General features: G+C 42.8%; 1 long non-coding RNA gene across 3 annotated transcripts in view; it reads right to left on the reverse strand.

Annotated features, from left to right (window-relative positions):
• Positions 1–20,944, reverse strand: part of LOC121076700 — an 87,871-nt gene that overhangs the window by 62,855 nt on the left and 4,072 nt on the right. Inside the window, exon 1 of one of the 3 annotated variants that reach the window (XR_005823675.1) lies at positions 820–991. The exons of the other annotated variants lie outside the window; for them this stretch is intronic. This is a non-coding gene — a long non-coding RNA (uncharacterized LOC121076700). Of the gene's footprint in view, positions 1–819; positions 992–20,944 lie in introns of those variants that run through there. 3 annotated transcript variants of the gene reach the window in all.

Genomic DNA, 20,944 nt, shown 5'->3' on the forward strand with positions numbered 1-20,944 from the left:
AATATGAGGACCTACGGTGCAGAAATTTGCATCTGGAGAAGCCATCCTAAGCATCACTTGTAAGTCAGCAAAGCTCTAATCAATATAACTAATGCTGTTTAGGGTGCAGTTCATCTTCTCCTAAAATAAACACCTATATTTTATCTGCTAAAGTCCTGTCTTCAGTATCCATTAACAATAATGGAATCCAGATATCTAGCAGGGGTTTATCTGGGACATAGATACCTAATCTGTACATACCCATTGCTAAGTGAGACAAGTCCTTCCCTTCTTTCCTTTCTGAGCTATAAATGGGGCCCCACTAGGCCAGTAAGGAATAGGTTTGCATTATCTGTGAGCAATCTGGGGACTTCACTTCCATATCCTCTTGTAGCTAATGGTCTGTTCCATTAATTCTTAAGGTTAAAGTGACCCTTGTAAAGCTAAATCAGTGCATTTCTCAAATAGCAGACAGCAAATATACTTATGCACACATTTAGATATTTGTGAAAGAAATTAACCCTACCTCTCCAACTCATTTCCCACTTTCCTTTCAGTACCAAGATAATTTACTTAAATAGAGTTCCCAACCTTTCTAACAAGCGAAAAACAACATGAAAAAGATGGAAAAACCCAATTGGCTGGCTCCTTTCCTGCTCATGGAATAAAATGAATAATTATTTCCTTATTAAAACAAAAATTAAATATTTTCTAAGCTTTCATCCTTTTTCATCTTCATTATACCACCTCTTAAAATAAAATGAAAAGAAGAAACATGAAACTTAATAAAAATAAACCAAAATTGATGCAAACAGAATAATTGGCAAGGCGTGAAAATACCGCTTGTATCCTGGAGACAGACTGCGTTGTCGGTCGTTTCTTAATTTTCACTCTATTAAGGTAATTTCCTGTGACTATGGCTTTTTTTCCCCAGCAGCCATTCTCACGCACTGTCATCCCTGCCTTCTTTGCATGCGAGGAAGGTTTTTTCTTTTTTCTTTTTTCTTCTCACCTTCCTGATCAGGAAAGAAAAATACATGTGTGAAGTCAATTTTCCAGAGATCTAGAAGCAGACAATGCTGATCACTGAGTCCAAATGCATGGAAGGGAGCAGTGGAAGTAAATTTCAAACTGTAACATCCACATCGGTGTAATATTTGCTCAACAGCACCTTTATTGGCTATATCCTATGAGAGATTGCACTCTAAAAACTTTGAAATTTCACCCAGTAAAGTGTTTGTATTACCACTGCACCCTAGCTCAGACCCAGATCTGGTTCTGAACTTATGTCTGACTCATAGCAATTTGTAGCCAGGCTAAACCTGCAAGAATACAAGAGCTTCTGGGGCCAGATACAGGTTTTCTTCACTGCTTAGTTTCTTCCCTTGCTTGTGACACTTCTCCCATGAACCTCTATGAGCAGGAGATTTTGGTAAAACCCATCAAGGCTGTTAGATGTACCCATACTAAGGAACGAGCATCCTGAGGAAGTTTAGAACTAAACTGAGATTTTGTAGAGAGCTGTCCAAGTTGGAAATGAAAAGCACATTTTCAAATATGCCAGGGATAACAGAAGTTCAAATTAAACTGATTTCAGAACCACAACTAAATTTTCATATTAATTAAGATTAAAAATTGTCTCTACAACTCTGACGACTCTACACAAAATCATTTTAGAAAGTTTTCAAAGTCTGGAAGGGAATAATGTCTTCGACACCTCCACTTTCTTCGTTGTTTTTCTCCTTGCTTTCAACCAGAACAAAATATGAAAGAGTTAACTGGAGGCAGGAATTATCAGGTGTTTTCAAACTAAAATTTTCTGCCTGTGATCAGAACCTGGAATAGTAGAGCAGGCAAAGCAGTCTTCCATCACTGCCCCTCAGTCTTGGACACTTACTATTCTTCTGTGTGCATGTTAGCATGTGCGAGTTCATAATGACTTTGGAAATCCAAATTAATTTTTTTATTATTATTATCCTGATGCTTTGTGAGTATTTTCCAGAAGCATATTGGGGATTAGTTTCCAAGGAAGTTTGTATATGCTTATTTTCCCACAATTGTTGTCTTGTGTTCGCATTCACCAGTGCACAGAGAACTGATTCACACCCTCTTATTTGTGGCATAAATCTTTGGTGATCGAGTAAAAGATGCTCTCTTTCTTTACTAGCTTTATTCATCAGCAGTTTCTCAGCTTTTGAGCCTTGTATCAGTGATATCAACAGCTGAAGTTCTTTTGAATGATTAGCAGATATAAAGAAACAGACTGGTATTACTGCATTGGCTTTTTGTATCAAATACTTTTGACTATAAGAGACAGTTGTCTTACTATCTGCTGCATGCCATTAGGAGCAGGCATGGCCTGGGTGGTGGCCCAAAATGAGAGGAGGAGGAGGATCTGGGTTTCAGCTCTTGCCACAGGGATGAGATCCAACCTTGCACAAGGTACTTAAGCTCTTTGCCTCCTTTTTGTCCTGCACAGCGGTCCTAAGTGAAATCTCACTGGCTTTCTGTGATGTTTTCAGTCTCAAAGGTCAAAAATAGTAGCTAAAGAGTATGTGTCTGTTTGCAGTATTGCCAGATTTTCTCTCTTCTTGATATTCTAATCACTTCCACCACTAAGGATTATACACAAATGAGAGATTAATACCATGGGTATGTCTACAACATACAGCAGTGCAGACCTACACAGAGCAGCCTGTAATGAATTGCTTTATCTTACAGAAGCAAGTCTACCAATGATGACAAGTGGAATAAATGAACCGGTGAGGAGACATTCTTTCTATTACCCAAGGCTTAGAGGTAGCACAGAGGTCTTTTGCTCTACCACATTATAGTATATCACACATAGCTGTTCCTCTAGCTCCCCACTCGCCCTGGGATGTTCCATCTCTTTACCAATTTTTATCAATGATCAAGTAAAGCCTGCGGGGGAACCAGTAAGGCTTTTGTAGGAGGACCTACATCAGCATCTTAATGAAACCAAGCTGACAGTCTCAGATGGTAGGCCATGTGGTGAATTCCACTAAACACTGGGAGAGAAATTCCAAGCCAGCTCTGCACTGTTTAACAAGGAACAGGTACTTGCTTGCAAATGAGACTTGTGCTTTCATCAGCCAGCAGGCCCCCACTGCCTACTGTCCTCTCTATCAAAAAATCACATGGATTTGCAATTGCTTCTGGAATCACAGGTCCAAAACTTCATAACTGACCCTTCAGATGGTGAATAATGCAGCTCCCTGCCTCCCACTGCATGTACTCTGCATCTACCACATACTGATGATAGCCACCAAAATTGTAAACAGTTTAGGACACAACTGTCTGAGAACACTTGAGAATGATCTTATGGAGCTACTAATGCCCCCAACGCTTCATCTGGTGACTTGCTTGCAGCAGAAACAAGATAAGTGAAGGAAGGGAAGGAAGACTGGATTTATCACCTCTCAGAGCAGATCCAGGGCTTGAGACTATTTGGCTACAGAGTACACATGTTCTAACCCACGAGATGTAGCTGTTACCAAACTCCCTCCACAGAATATCCTTTATATATATATATATATGTATATTTATATATATATATTTTATATATATATCTATACACACGTCCCTCCTCCCTCCCCACCCAGCCTGCTGGAGGGGCAGCATCAACCTCATTTGATGCTTAAACAGCAGATCATCCATACCAAAGACCAAACCACACCACTAACCAGAAACAGCCACAGGACAAGAGATGAAAAGAGACTGAGAGTATTGCCCAAGTGATAAGACCCAAATTAAGCTTAGCGTTAAGTTAGGAGATACTTAGATGGTCCTCAGATACACCCCCTGCCTCATGTAAAGAGTTTCTCATTTGTGGAAAAATAAATGCCTGCTAGCTCACTTAGTTGCCCATTTATCTCCATGGACAACTAATAAAACCCTTTTACTAATGTTAGTGTGCCATAGGTCCATAACTTTCTGCAAAAATATTGTCCATACTTTGCAGATATGGTGCATATTTTTCATTTTATTTTACTCCTCTCCATTTCTGTCCAGTATTTCACATTCACTCTATTTGTTTTTCAGTCTGCTTTATTCCCAACTGCCTTTTCACCTCTTTTTTTTTTTCTTTTCTTTTTTTTTTTTCTTTTTCTTATCCAATAGCTGGTTTGTCTTTCTCACCAGTCTCTCTGCTGATCTCATTCCTGAAGGGAGCACAGACCGGGAAACAACTGAATTAAAACGTGTGCACATCCGATTCATGAGAGAGCTTGATATGAGGCATGAGAAGTTTGCCACATCCCTAGCGATTAGCTTTTTGACTGCCATCTTTCTAGCAGCAGGATTTTCTTCAAGGGGAAATACATAGCACAATCAACTCTGTTAAGGGAAAATAAATGAATTTGGGCTTGATAAAAAACCCACACAATCAAGTTCTGAAAGAGTGAAGGAAGATGTGTTTTTAATATCTGTCCTAACTCAAATTACTTTTCAACACTGAAAGTAAAACATATCCCATTTACAAAATGCAGAAAAATAATACCAGAATGTGACATATCCTGGACAACTAATATCCAAAGGCAAGAATATCGAACTAGTGTAAATTCAAAAGGATTGTCTGATTTCGTGCAAACAGTTAATTACCTGTGTCAGAGAGCAGACCAAACAGCACAGAAACTGTCTACTTATTGAAATTAACTGAAGTGGAAAGAAAACAAAGAGAAAGAGAAAGAAAGAGAGAAAAGACTATTATTATTAAACTCCTGATAATGAACGGAATGCTGTAAATTAGAGATAAAGAACCATATTCTGACCAGAGTTACACCGATGTCTGACAGAGGACAGAGCTGGGCCAACTGATGCCTCAGGGACTTTTGCTGATCCCTGTAAGGTGGAGTTGCTGCTGTCACCTTCTATACTCTTTATTCCCCCCCTCTCGCCCTTCCCTGAGGCTAAATCCCTGAATCAGCCATACAGTATCAAGGAATTTTGCCACTACACAAGCAAAATGGGGAGCTTTCAAACGCTCTCGTGGAATCTGTCTCACATCCAGCTAGCATATTTCAACAGTCAGGCGGATTTAATATCATGTTTTAAGCAAACTCATGAAAATATAACAGACTCTCCATTTTGTCTTTTTGTGTCTTCTTCCTGCAGCTCCATGAGAGTCTGGAATCTCTCCAGACTCCATGAGAGTCTACAATCTTTCCTCCTACGTCTGTCAGTGGAGCCCTGTCTCAGACTAAAGGTGGGCAAGAGACAACAAGCTCACACCATCTGGACTCTTTAAATACCCATCTGTCTAAGTGCCAGGTTCTCAAGAGTCCAGCATCCAATGAGCAGACCAGTAAGGAATCAGTCTTTCCAAAGGACTCAGGCCCTGTTAGGCCCTGGCAGGAGGCAGACAGAGCTTTGGATGCTCCCAAACCTCAATGCTTGAGAGCTGCAAATGTTGAGGGCTTCTAGGGTTGATGCTTATCTGAACTACTTGGATAAGCACAGAAAGCTCATGCTGACCAGCAGTCATGTGTCTTTCTTTAGCCAAAAATACCACAAAACCAGATTGGATTGTTTGGTTTCGTTCTGCATATCCCACACTCAAAATACTGACAGCTCAGTGATGCAGCTGCTGCTGAATTTGGGCTCAATTTAAGTCATTTAGATGTGCAAGTACTTGATCGTGCCTGAAAAAAATCAAACCTTTATACCTTCTAAAAGGTCTAACTTTGTGTGACAGTGAGAACTGCCAGCACAAAAACAAACAGTCCAGCTGAAAATTTGGCCCTTTTTTTAAGAACCTTTTCACAGACATACAGAAAAGTCCAGCAACGATGGGAAGGTTAAATTAAATGCCTGCTCCATACTAGAGTGTTTTGTTTCAGTCTAATCACTCAGGGATTAATCATCTGCATAGTTCCTAAATACTGCCCAGACAAGTTGCTCTGTGCCTGCAGGAGCTAGGGACTGACTTTAAAAGATTGCCTCAGTATTGTCTCCAACTACATGAGCCTGACATTCTCCCTTGAGCCAGCAGAAGTCCTCAATCATAGAATGGCTTGGGTTGGAAGGGACCTCGGAGACCATCCAGCTTCCCCTGTCATGGGCAGGGACACCTTCCATCGAGACCTGGTTACTCAAAGCCCCATCTAGCCTGGCCTTGAACACCTCCAGGGATGGGGCATCCACAGCTTCTCTGGGCAGCCTGTGCCCGTGCCTCACCACCCTCTGAGTGAAGAATTTCTTCCTTATATCTCATCTAAACCTACCCTCCTTAAGCCATTACTCCTTGTCCTATCACTACACTCCCTGATAGGGAGACCCTCTCCTGCTTTCTTGTAGGCTCCCTTTAGGCACTGGAAGGCTGCAATGAGGTCTCCCCAGAGCCTTCTCTTCTCCAGGCTGAACAACCCCAACTCCCTCAGCCTGTCTTCATAGGAGATTGTCGCCCCTTCTCTGGACTCGTTCAAATAGGTCCATGTCCTTCTTGTGCTGGGAGCCCCTATCCACCAATGCTGTAACCCCATCATAGAAGGCCACCAGACTTGTTGGGCATGATCTGCCTTTAGTGAAGCCATGTTGGCTGTCACCAATTGCCTCCTTATTTTCCTTGTGAGTTAGCATACTTTCCAGGAGGATCTTCTCCATCATCTTGCCAGGCAGAGAGGTGAGACTGACTGGCCTGTAGTTATCCGGGTCTTTATTTTTTTCCTTGTTAAAAACGGGAGTTAAGTTTCCCCTCTTCCAGTCAGTGGGAACTTCACCAGATTGCCACAACTTCTCAAATATGATGGAGGATGGCTTAGCAACTTCATCCACCAGTTCCCTCAGGAGCCGCAGATGCATCTCATCAGGTCCCATGGCTCGTGAACCCTTAGGTTCCTTAGATGGTCTTGAACCTGATCCTCTCCTACAGTGGGCAGCTCTTCATTCTCCCAGTCCCTGCCTTTGCCTTCTGGGATTTAGACTATTTAGCTAGAGCTCTTGCTGATACAGACTGAGGAAAGGACATCACAATCATCACTAGTGGAGAGACAGCCTGCAAATATGACAACATTCTGCTACCTGCCATGTGCCTGTCTGGCCAAATCAGACTTTGATATTAGGCCATGGGGAGACAGGGTTTTCTATGTCCTGAAGGAAACTTGGAGTTACAGGCTTATGGTCTTGGAATTTTTCTGCTTCAGCTGATATATTGTCTAAATCTAAAACTTATTTAAAAACCTGTCTGGATGCCACGGCTTTTAATTAATCTTCTCTTAGTTTTTATACCATATAGTACCTTGAAGACGCAAGATCAATCACTGCTATATTGCAATGTAGAGTTGGGAGACAGAAAGATAAATGAGCTATCAAGTTTAGCATTTTGATGGCTAAGTTTAATTTTAACTAGCTCGGGAACATACTGTAGATAGATGAATAAAATCAGCTTTAGGACCTAAGCAGGAGTCCACCAGAAAGGAACTGAAAGAGTTCTGGTCAGTCTTATGAGGAATTGGGTGAGAGAGATCTACGCTCACATAAGCAACTATGCTAGCAAACATACAGTTCTTATCCTTCAGCTGTATTGACTTTTCAAAATCATAAACAACCCCTGAAAATAAGAAACATCATCAAACAACAATAATAAAAAACACACAAGCCTGATGGAATGCTGGTATACCGCGTATCTTTCATCCACACATTCTGCAGTTTCCACCCTGCAAAGACTCATTCACAAAGGCACTGAGACCATTTACAATGCACAATATTAGGCATACAGGAGTGTCATGGTAGAAACAGGTCTCAGTACTTCATAAGGAAGGGAAGGGTAAATGCAGTGTCACATGCATGATGTGCAAGCAAGAAGCAAGTTTATCACTCAAGGGTACAAAATGAGTCAGCAGCAGGGCTGGCAGCAGAATCAAGGAATCCCGACTCATCATTTACTCCATCCATGAGGCTGTTCACATTGCTGCAAGTAAGTGATATAACAGCCAGCCAAGTCATTCATCCCTTTGAAAGTACCTCCGCAAGGATGAGGCACATTTGGGGTCCTTGTGCCTTTTATGACTCATGGTGACTCAGATTCTACTGTGTTTCACAGAGTCCATCACAGAAACTCTAATCCCAGTGTTTTCTGCTTGGTCCATTGTAATGATTCTCATTCTAATGCGTGCCACGCATCCATCACAGTGACGATTTCTACCGCTCCACCCAGTCTTACTGCAATGAGTAATGCTAATGCACTGCGCCAGTCTGCGAGGAATTTCCATCATGCATCATTTTAAGATCACATTGTATTCAACAGTATGCTCAAATTAAGGCTGTTCTTGTACGTGAGTTTGCTCTGAATCTTAACTCTAGCCTTTTCCCATCAGACCAGTAAAAAGGTGGAGTGAGGGAGCTAAATAAAAAGAAGCTGTGTCAGTCTGTCTGCCTCTCCAAGGGATTTATAAAGCACCCATCGCCAAAATTTTCCATGTGCTGGGTGACAGTGTCTTTTTGCCAATGGTTTATTCTGATCCACTGGAGTGAGAATTACTGAAACTCACAATCAACCAAAACAAATGCTAAAATCTTTGTTTCTTGTCCCCTTAGGTCAGGTATAGTGTTTGGATTGGGGTGGGGGAGGTTGTTGGCCGGGAGGAACTGCCTACCTCTAAACGCCTTCTCACTTATGTAATAAAAAGTGGATAAAACATGCATGAATGATAACACACATTTTACCCAAATAGCTCCATTTATGAATATTTTTAATTTATGATATAATGCTGAGGCTCTGAACACACAGATAATAGTACATAGCATCCATTATTTCACCACTGGGTTGGAGATACTGTGGCTACAAGACAGCAAGAACCAATCCAGTATTCAGTCATTCAGTTGGTTGAAAATTTGTCCAGAAGATTTTGGTGGATGAACTCTGCTCCAAAGAACTGCACAGGGTATCAGATACCACCTGTCCTCCACTGTGTGACATCAAGACAACATAAAAAATAAAAATAAATGAAAGCCATCATAAACTCTGTAGGTTGTGCTCTTGCTAAGTCAACAGAGTTACTTGCGTGCCCACATCTGATCCAGATCAAAATCGTAATGGGCTGATGCAGCAGAGCACATGGCCTCAGAGCGGGGCTGTTTTCTTCCCATCTCACTCCATCTCTGTCAGCATAGAATTATTTGCTGCTATTGCTTTGGTACGGGGATTTTAGCCTGTCTGATCCACACTGTGGTATGTGATGAAACGCTGGGAGGACCTGTCCCAAAAGAAGCTTCATGGTCTGTAAAGGTAGACCCTCATTACTAGAGCCAAATGTGTACCAAAGACATGCAGGGCAACCATTTTTAATAACTTAGAAATAGAATATGACTCTGGTCATTTTTATGCTGTTTATACTTGCTTTAGAGAGCCGTCACACACACAGAGCCCCGTTGGAACAAGAGTTCATAGAGAGTAAATCTCAGGCCTGTAGCTTAGAACCACTTAATCACACAACAGACTTCATTTCTGGCAGAAGTAATTAACAAAGGTTCAGCCATCTAATCAGGGAACAAAAGCACAGCTCTGTCACCTCATTGACCAATCATGTCACCCGAATATCGAATCATGAATATCGACTACTCGCAGCAAAGGGTCTGCAGGTAGCTCCCAGACCAAAATACGCATAAAAACCGAGGCTGCAGGTCAGTCAATGCAAACCCACTGCATAAAACAACTACTGGCTGAGAGCAGACAACTGGCAAACATGAAGAGGAAAAAAAGAAAGGGGAGGGAGGGGGGAGCAAAACAAAGCAGCAGCTAAATTTGCCAACCACTGCAGATTCTGCTTGTCTGAGTATAAAGCAGAGAGCAAGTAAAAGGGAGTGGAAAGGAGAATGGAGGAAAGAGGATGCTCCCTGCACAGTTCTCCTGAAAAACACTGTTCAGAGAAAAGTTCAGAAGTGCGGGAGCACCAGAGCTGGCACAGGGCATGTTGAACAGTGGTGAACTCTTGTCTAGAAGCCGGTCTTGCAGGGCTCCACATCCTGTACCAATCCTCCCAGACAAAGCATTCTCCATTCACTTTCATTTTCCATATGCTTGTTTTGTTCAGTGCCAAGCAAGGGCATGCAGCCAAAGCTCATTTTTTCTGCCCTGCCTGGGAGCTTGCTCCTTCGCACTGTGTTCAGGCTTCCTTCTCTGCATTGAGAAGTCCACTTTTCTTCAGTGTAAGAAAAGCAAAGGGTGGGACAGGGAAGATGGCTGAGGCTCAGTACCACATTATTCCACATGCACTAACTGGCAATCATTAAGGTAGAACGGATACTGTGAGCAGCCCCAGACAAAGAGAAAGTTCTCATTCAGGTCATAGCATCACACAGACCTGCCTTTGCACTGTGCCTAATAATGACCCCATCTTCCAGACATCCATTTTAAGGGAACCATCAAAAAACAGTTTAGGAAACAAACCGAGGAACTTAAGGTCACCCTAACTTATTGCATAAGGTTGACTCCCAGACAAACACTATCTTCAGAAAGGATTCAAAACAGCCCCAGCTCTGTTCATAGACTTACAAAACCAAACCTAAAGAAACCCTGAAAGAGTTGAAGAGTAGAAGAGTGCAATAGTCCATTCTTTTCAAGGAGATGTCATTTAAGCAACATTTTCCAAAAGATCACAGCGATGCCAACAGAAAGCTGTGGTACAAAAGAAGGCAAATGTAAAGTAAATGGTTGAACAGAGAATTTAAGTTCAAACATCCAAGTACGGTAAGGCAGGCAATGAGAAATTCTAAGGCTAAACTGGTTTTGCAGTCAGGACAGTATGTAGAGATGTGGGAGATTAGGGATTTATTTTCACCCCGGCACAGTTTTTATGAATGACTTGAGCACTACCAGTCCATCTTGTTATAAATCTCAATTTCCTTAATCATGAGAGTGTAATAATGCCGATAAACTACTTCAGAAGATGCAGTAAGAGCACAGTAACATTTGCAAGGTGTCCAGACACTAGGTGATTGAGGAGACAGGAAAAATGCAGGAAAATAGGGGACTTCCCTGATTCTCTTCTGTGAGTGTACAGTCAGGTATTGTAGAAGGTGCCCAGCTGCCCACGTCGTGATGGACAACATTGGGTCCATTCTGGCTGTTGTTGGTTGTGCAGGTAAAAGCTGTGGGGAAGTTTAAGTGCCAGTCTTGTCTTCCCCAATCTAAGACCCAATTGCAGAGCTACTCACCCTGAGGTCTAGGTGTTTATCTAAATAGTGAGGCTAAAACATGTTGGGTTACACTGAAGACCAGGAAGGCTTCAGCCAGAAGATCGTGAACTGAATGCACAAGTGAATGTACAAAGCCAGGAGACCAGGCAAAACTGAGAGGGGATCCAGGGAATCAATACATGGCTTAAAAGAAAAAACTCACTCCTCTTCCAACCCCCCATGCCCCAAATATTTTTATGGAGGGAAGACCAAAGCAATGTAGATTATGGTGGAGGTCAGAGAGGCTGTCAACATCTGCAGCCCTTCCCAGAAACACTCAGCATCATGCTGACAGATAATAAACTCAGGAGCTAAGACAGTTTGTTGGTGAATAGGTCTGAAGAGTACGTTAATAAGGTAACTTCCCAGCCTTTGCAGGCTCCGTCTGTCAGGGTGGGAGTGTATCTATGAGTATGTATGTAAGCAAACAGTCCTCCCCTGAGGCTATGAAATCAAGCAATTAAGAGTATGTAACAATGCACCTGTGGGGAAAGCATAACCTCCCATTTTCTACTTCCCAAGAGTTTCCCCTTGCACCTCTTCCAGTCCCTACACCCCTGGAAAGGAACAGTCTGCTTTACCTATTGCTTCTCCTTCTTGCCTCAACCCTTCAGCAGCTGAGAGCACGCAAATGGCAGTTCAGCATCCTGTACAACAATGCAGTTGGCACATGCCAGTCTCCTTGAATTAATGCAAAGAGATAGTCAAGAGGGGAGAAAGTTTCCTAGAGCAGTTGCAGCTGACCCATTACAAAAGACACACAGAGCCATGCACATGAGGACCTCACTGTTACAGGTTGGTGTTTCTTAGTATACCAGTCACAACTTCCTGAGGTCAAAAGCAACATAGCGCCTTCCTTCCTGAGTGAGAAGTTGAAATTGCTTCCCCTAAGCGATTGCCCTAACCAGGGAGCTGCTAAATACCTTTAATTGCTGGCAGGAGTTCAGCTTCTCCAGCACAGGCCAGTGAATGTTGGCAGAGTGGTTGCAGCCAGTTCTCACCCCTCTGCCTTGGAGGAATGGAGCTTTCTCTATTCGAGGTATAGTATGAAGAGAAATGAGGCAAATGAGATGGGGCAGTGTTTACAGAAAAAAGAAAAAAGAGAGAGAGAGAAAAATTGGGACAGATGAACAACAGCTGAAAAGCCATGCTGATTATCTCAAATTGCCTGGCAGAGGAGATTAGATGAAGAGCAAATTTAAGCAGGCAGGGAGAAGAGAAAGCAAACTAGGTACTCCTTGTATTGCTTGCTTGTCTGCTGTAGCATGACTGTTTTTGCATTGCTGTGGACCAGAGAAGCCCCAGTGCTGCGTGGGGAGGACGAGTATTGCCAAAGCTGCAGATGGGAGCTGGAAATGGGTACTGACATGTAGATGTAGGTTCTCCTTGGGGTTGAAGCAGGGGGACAACTCTTGCACAGCAGCACCAAGGTCTCTGGCAGAGTTGTTTGGTACCAGCCTGCAGGACTGCAGTGGGCAACCTGATCTGTGGCTGTGCTGTCTTCCCACTTTCACATCAGGACTGTGTCTGCCCCTGGGTTACCCACACATCTGAGTACCCAGAGAGCAAAGGAGAAGCCGTGTCCTGTTGTCAGCTGATTGCTGTGTGCTAAGAGAGGGTGGCTCAGTGGCACAGCTGGAGACAGCAGGGAAGGGAGGGAGGGAGCTGCTACGCTTCTCAAGGATATAGCAACCTTCATAGCCAATCAAACCAATTGTCCAACTGTTGTAACACCTTGTCTCAGATGGTGGCCAGCATCAAGGATAGATGTAAAACACTTAAAATGGGAAATAACTAACTAATATGTCCATTGGGGAAGTTTCTTTATAACCCCAGGCAGTTAGTGGTTGGATTTATGCCTTGAATCTCAAGGGCTGATATTTCTTATAAATTTTTTATTTTCTCTAATGTAACTGTGAATGTTCTCACTATCCACAGAAACATCTTTTTTTTTTCTTCTTTTTTTCTTTTTCTTTCTTCCTTTTTTTTTCTTTTAACCAAATCTGTAAGCTCAGTGGGTAATATCTTGCAGCAGGGAGTTCCACAATTAAATAGGGTATCATAAAAAATAATATTCTCAACACTTCCAAATTGATGTTGCCTTTTTAATTTCAGAGCGTATCCCTTTATCCCAGTAGTGAGAACCTCTTAAAACATTATTATTTATATACTTCTAACACATACCCCTTCTTGTTCATCTCCTCTCTGAACGATATCTTCCTTCATCTTTTTCAGTCTCCCCTTATCTGAAAATCCTTCCTAGCCTCCAAACCATTTTCACTGCCTATCTCCAGGTCCTGCTATATTCTTCTCTTTTAGGAGGAGTTGATGAGAAATTAGCTAAGTATAAAAGGTGAGGGTTTATCAGTAACTCTATGATGGTATTATATCTTTAATGTTAATTTCAGTCCCACGCTGGAGATATTTTTGCTGTGCATCTAGTTATGCTAAGTTCAAGGAAAGATGGGGGGGTCTGACTCCAATGAATAAGCATCTTTGTGCAACATCTATCTCCTGCTGTTCCTCATGCCTCTGAATACAGCTCTCATCTTCTGTCTTAGTGCATGTTATCAGGCTGTGTTTCTTGTTGGGGATTGTCATTAGAATGGTGACCTGCCAGGGTTACATAGCTGCCCAGCTCCTATCAAATGAGAACTTGAAACATTTTTCTGTTATTTTTAAATACAGCCTTGTACCGCCTCGTTTAACTTTAATGTTCTGTTTGAATGCATTTCTCTGTAGTCATCTAAGAGAATAGTCCACAAGGAAAAAAACACTGAAAAAAGTTGCTGTCTTTTTTTCTCTGCTAAATTCTTCTCTGAACTGAGGTTCAGAGAGGAAAGATAGTTTTGGTGATACGACTAGTGCAAAGCACTATAGTAAAAAGAGTCAAATCCCTGCTCTGCTCTCCCTTCTGCTCCCTCATGTGATCTCATCACTAACAGAGGCTATGGGCAATCACAAGTGATCAAGCTCCTGATGCTTAACAAGTTACTGCTCATCAGCTGAACCGTAGAAGCAAAGATGTCCACATTCTATGTCCACAGAGATAGCAAAAATAAAATCTCTTCACTTAAACTACCTTCATGGAGCACACCAAAGGGCAATTAAAGCTGGCCAGCTGGCATTTAGTCAGCTACGAAAGCACATCCATCCTCTTAAGGTTTCCACACCTGTAATAATTCCTTAGCTCATAGGAGAGTGGGGGGAAAGCAACAGAAAAACTGTATAGAAAAACCTGTCACAGCACTGCAGCCACATGGCTATGTCTATATTGCATGCCTGATAATACAAACCAGCAGTGGGCTGTGCCACCATACAGAAAAGCATCCCCTCTGGTCCCAGGCTCCTCTTTTCTCCTCCCTTCCACTCATCTGAGGTCAGCAGAAGGATGAATGCAGTATGAGTCAAAACCAGAAGGTTTTGGGGCAGGTCTTGGAACCAGGGTGATGCTCCTGACACTGCCAGAGGAAGGACAGCAGCAAGCACAGGTACTGGGATGGACCAGCACCACCCCATACATTTCTGCCCTCCATCATTGTGTGAAAGCCAAAGCAGACACTGCTGCTGAGAGAGGCAAGTCCTACATCTGCCAGGAAAATGCACAGGCAAAATAAGCAGCATGAGTGAGGTCAGCTTGATTAGGGTTGTACAGGAGCTCCAGGAACAGCCCAATTTGCTTGAAGCCAGCTCAGAGCTGTCATGACACAAGTGTTGTTTGGTGTGAAAGAGAAATGTGGACTTGACAAACATTGCTAATAGAAGAGGAAAAAAAAAAAAAGGAGCCTTCTCCTTATTGCTCCAGATTACTGTATTATTTTCAGGGTTGCTTTTTTGCAGGTTTGGAAATAAACTCCAAGCTGTTTTGCAAACCCTTCATATTCAGTGCAAACATCTTATTTTATTATCTCTGGTTTTGTTGTTGGTTTTCTTTCTTCCTCCTCCTCCTTTTTTTTTTTTTTTTTTAATCCATTCAACCATTTATTGGATCTTCAATTCTCCAGTGTGCATTTCTTCTTTGCTACACTATCTTCTGCTTTTCACAGATAAACACCTCACACCTGGGAGACAGGCTCCCCTAATTAGTATTAAAACCTGAAATTTTTTTCCACCATGCTTTGAAGCTTTCTAGGATGCCTTTCTGTGAATAATAATGTCCTCAATTCAACATAATGCAATGCTCAATCAAAAGGAGCTACAGCAATCACTTCCCAACAAGCCACATTGCCCCTTCCCCTCCCTCCATACAACTGATGAGGCAAGGAAAAGTCCAGCTGAAAGAGATGCTCAGAAGCTGAGGTTTCTCTGTGTGGCAGCCTTCTACCCTCAGAGTGCTCTATGCAGAAGGAAAACAGGGACAAGTCTGCTCTGCCTTCCCGCTTTCTGGGCGGGGTAGAGAAGCCAGAGTTCAGGCAACTCTTTTAAAAGCACCCTGGCCCACTGTAGCATCTTGCATAAAATCCTATGTAAGAGAGAGTAAGAGAAGTGGGGCGGACGGGACCACACATTTCCTGTGTGGGAAGGAGAACCAGACATAAACGAGACACCAAACCATCCACACATCTCTTTGCTCTTCTCTGCAGAACACTTGTGGTCTCCTCCACAAGCTGCTGCCCTTGAGATGCCAGCTGGGCAGCTGCCTGCTGAAGACAGCAAGGTCCCAGGTGCTAAGGATGCCCACACTGCAGACCATTTCCAGTGGAGTCTTCTTTCAGAAATTCACAGCACCTGCTATCTTCCCACAGAGCATGTATATTTCAGAGGATGAAAAAAAATCATCATTCCCCAACAGGAAGGATGTTTCTTGGCAGCTTTCCTAAGCACTTCTATTTAGAAACTAGCTAGGGTCACAGCTTCTGCTCCCTGAGGGCAAAGTGATACCACAGCCTTCACACACAATAGTGCCAGCAACCCAGAATCACTGTAGATAATGGCTGTTATGACTTGGGCCACCCAGTCCTACTATTGTAAGGTTTATTATTGCTTATGGTAAGATTTTACTAGTGAATTTCTTTGCTCTGTGCTTATGTGCACATGCAAATACAATGAAATACTTACAGGCACATGTTGAAGTATTGACTGTGGAACTTCAATGCTGCTGTAGGAACATTTATAATTTGGCACCCTTGCTCATGGCCCAGTCCTACTACCCTTGCACACGTGGGATCAGAACTTCAAAGGAAACTTAAGTGACTTAGAAGCTTCAGCCTTCCCCTTCTCCTCCATTCTTACCAGAATTGCTCTTCCAGTCCCACCCGGTTGTTTCTAGAGAGCCTACTCGATGAGCAAGACATTAATCCGCTGCATGTAAGACCACTGAAATCTGTGGGACAAGATGCAAAGTGTTACTATGAATGACAAAACTTAGCAAATAGGTATGCTTTACAATAATTTGGCTAACATGAGAGAGTATTCCTATGTGAGACATGTGCAGGCCAGACAGTTTTATTTCCACGGAAGCTTTTAAAAACTCCCATAGTTTGCTGCTTCAGCCAATCTCAACTAGCCACATCAAGGCAATGCCATAATTGTAAAAGACTGAAGAAAAAAACACCTTCCCAATGTCAGATCCCAGCTTTTCTTTGCAAGTAAGGTAAAACCTCTGAACAGCAAGATCTGGCAAGATCTTCTGTAGTCAATCCTTGAGCAGTTTCCTACTGTGGGGAAGGCTCAGGAAGAAATGTCACTCAGGACAGTTGTTCCTTACTGCCCCAGTCCTACAAAGCCTTGAGAATCTTAACTTCCCACCAAAGCTAAGAGGAACTAAGAACTAAAACAGAAGTAGGGGGACTAAGTATTCTCCTGGACTTGGAAGAATGTGAATGAATCCTGCAGACATTTTGTGAGTGATTCAGCGTAACAGCAGCAGTCTGTACTACCATTTGAGATGCCCCAGGATTGATGAGGTGTCTGTACAGGACTGGTGGACATGGCACACAACTCATGGGGTGCCCAACAGAAATGCTCACCTGTTTGTAGGTGTCTTTAGGTAGAAAGTGGAGAAAGGCAGTCTGGATTTAGGCAGTCAGACCTGTACTTTGTGGGATTTCTTGTACATCCTCAGGCACCTGATATTGGTCCCTGTCACAAGACAAGATGCCAGACTGGACACACTGCTGCTGTGATGCACAAAGACAGTGCTGGATGACAAGTATCCCCACCTCAGATTTAAAGCACTAGGGGAAACGTGAGAACACATCACGTAATTATTAAATTCTGCTTTTTGTTAAATGCTTCTCACCAGTCCCTCCATCCCCGACATAAAGAACTAGCTAGGCTCAATGCAGTTCTGAACATCATCTAAATGCCTACTGGGCTGAGAGGTCAGCTAGTTCACCAACCATATCAATTAAATGCAGGTTATTACCCTTTCATTATTATACTGGTGAGCTGGTGTTTGGATGACTTCACGCTCCTTAAAACTCCTGCCATTAATTAGAGTGCTGTCAGCTCTCCTCTGATTTGCAGCCCCTTCTCCCCACCGCTTTTCCAGCCCTGTGTCCCTGTATCCACGTGGCTCCCAGTACACCCTACTCCTGCCTCGCAGCTCCCCCTCCTACCCCAGAGCTGGGGTAGCTGTCTCTTATCCTGAATTTGGAGCTTCTCTCTCCACTTTTCCTAGACCCTTGCCTATTGAACCAGCTCTTGCTTGAACAGAACCAGCTAATCGTATTGAATTATGCCAGATTTTAATGTGGCTTCCTAACACAGACACATGCCCATGGGGATCTATGCTGAGAACACCAAGACCACATCATCTTTGATCTAAGACACTACAAGATATAAACCCTTGATCACACTCCTCAACCTAATTTATCATCACCTTCCCCTTCATAAAATATCTGTGTCCAAGAACATCATTGCTGATTTGATCACAGACAAATTAATCGTTGTATATGCAGTATGTAGTGGCATTTCTATAAGAATGTTTAATACTAGTGAAGTGGTTGCATTGAATCAAAAATTATAAACTTTTCCAGCTCTCTTATAATTGCTATTCAGGGAGTCATTTGAATAGCAAGCCTCCAAAAGGATATGAGCAGCAGCATTTTTGTAATGAAAGAAAATGTCTTCCATGAAAAGAACAGCCCCCCTGCTCTCGAAAGAACTCTGGTTTATATCCTGAGAGGTGCAGACTCTCTTCTAAAACTCAGACTCCTGTCCTAAAACACCTTATTATTTTTGTAAATTCTACAGAGGAACTACCATCATGTAAACCAGCAATTACAAAAACAATAACGGCGCAGGCTTCCCCACACCCATTATTTTTGCTGAACAACATACCCCCCAGCCACTATTAGGAATCACACTACAGCTCATGCTCTTATGCTACATGCAATATGATTTCACATAATGAACCATGTACAGTGTAATTGATGGAAACCATATAACTCATGCAAACAAATGGATGTCTAACAAATAAACATACCTGAAATGAACTTGGACTATTTGTGTGTTCAGCTGAGATATGAACTACATCTACTGCAGGTGACAGAAAGTGACAGAGACTGGCAAATGAAAATGAAAACCTAAGTGTTTTCTAATCTAATCAGTTCTTTCCTTGTTCTTTATGTCTGCTGGAATGTGTTGGCTAGAATTCTTAACTCCAGTCCTAAGGTTTTGTCAGAACCAGTGTACAGGCATCAAAACTGCCCCATAGCTAAGGTTAGGTATGGAGATTTCCACTGGCTGATGTATAATTATTTAATTCGAATTTCAAATTTGGCACCACCAGGGACAAATGGATTTATTAAATAATTGCTTCAGTTGAAGATTTAGAAACTCTTACAAAGCCAACATTTTAAAGATGACCATTGAAATTCAGACCTATTTTTCACGTATTTCTTTGGGTTTCACTATCTTAAATCATATATGCTGTGCACACATCAAATTTCACCCAGTATCTCATCTTTACAATCTTTCAGACATAGGGCAGGTATTGGGAGTTGAAATGAAGACCTTTAAAAGTTATTTCTATCATTTTTTGCAACTGGATTTAGCCTGGCAGAGAAAACCAATAGATGTGAGAGCTGTCATCAACACCATGCTCTGCTATGCATCAAGGTGCGAAAGAGACCTTTGTGCGCAATGTTGTTTATGGACATTGCATTTCACTTAATGAAAGGAAGTAAAATACAGATGCTGGGTCCAAATGGCAGGGTTTCCCTTCCCTTCACTTTCAAGCATATTGTCAGCATAAAAGGAATCAACCAAAAGCCAGCCCCAAGCGGGCCAAGTCTTTGTTAGGGGAAAAAAAAAGTAAAAAAAAAAAAAAAAAGTTCAGTTCTTAACTCATCGTAACTGCATAGACACAAAAGACTTGTAAAGATGGAGCCACCTGCAGAAGGTGCAAACAAGTACTGGATCCCATCTCCTTGCTGATGTGGAAACCAGAAGTGCTTTGTTTCTCCTAAGGTTTTTTGTCAGGTTAGCTCTGCCCTTACTTGCCAGGAAAAAATCCTGCCAGGAGAAAATCCTGCCAGGATGTCTGTAAGCTAACAGCAGAAAGCACTGTGGGAATCTGGTTCAGGTGAACATGAGGTGGTCTCAGAAGTCACCTCCTCCTAGCTGCCTGCTCCCACATCACTCTGCTCACCACCACTGCCCGCAGCAGCACTTGCCTGAGCTTTCAGTGCTGCAATACACAGCGGCAGCCCAAGCCCACCTCTAACAGCAGCTTCTGTTGGCATCTTGGACTGCCAGCTGCAGCGGCTAGAGAGCAGATTTGTCCTCTCGCTTCTTTTCTGGTTCCAGAGGCAGACACATCCAAGAGTGGGGCAGGCACCAGGGGGTGGCTGTGGTGACAGAGACGTCTGCCAAACTCAGAAGAGCAGAGCTGGCTGCAACATGAGCTCTTAGCCACATTGAAACAAGAACTCAAAATGCCATCTGAGGTCTTGCCTGCAAGGGAGAGCTCCAGCAGTGATGTTAGTGGGTATGCAGACTTACATTTTAGCAGAACGAATCCCAGCCTGAACACCCTTATCCCAGTATGAGCAAAGGAGGGTTATGACAGCGCAAACTCCTTCCAAGACAACATCAGCTAACCTGAAACAGGCTCCTCTAATAGCCAAAAAAAATCACACCTTGAACAAGGATTATACCTGTAAATCGTATTAGTTTAAATCCACCTCTCCAGTCGTATCAGAAGGATGTTCCCATACAAACAGGGTCTAAAGAAGGGATAAAACATTGGCCAAAAGGATGGGGTGACACGGTGGCCAGTTTATGTAGGGCTAAAGGGAGGAGGGCTGAAGCACAGCTTGAGAGGAAAGCTGGGGGGACAGGACTGACACAGCACTGGTTAGCACTGTGAGGAAAGATGAAATGCCCTTCAGGAGGAAGTTCTTGGGGATTATAGCTCTACACCCTTGAGCACACTGCTGTACAGCAGTCATGGTAATAATTAATAACAAGGAAATGATTCTCGCCCTGTTCTGGTCACCTTATTAAAGCGAGGATATTGTGGAAATGGAAAAATCCCAGCAGGACAGCACCTGGGATGATAGATGGATGGGATGCATTTTTAACAGACCTCACTACATTTCAGGAAACATATTTCTGAGGGGAAAGTGCCTGCAGAGCTTTTATATTCTTTTCCCACTCTGCTACTACCAGATGAGGCGAGGTGGACCCTTGCTCTGCCCAACTGGTGGCCAATTATGTTGTGCTCTGTGGCCCTTAAATGCTTGGCTAATCCAGTAACCTTGTCTTTATATTTTTTTTGTTGCCTTTCTCCTTCCACTGTGGGCTCTTACCAAGATAAGGAACA

Source organism: Cygnus olor, chromosome 1, assembly GCF_009769625.2.
Source record: "Cygnus olor isolate bCygOlo1 chromosome 1, bCygOlo1.pri.v2, whole genome shotgun sequence".
In the NCBI taxonomy this organism is placed as follows: domain Eukaryota; kingdom Metazoa; phylum Chordata; class Aves; order Anseriformes; family Anatidae; genus Cygnus; species Cygnus olor.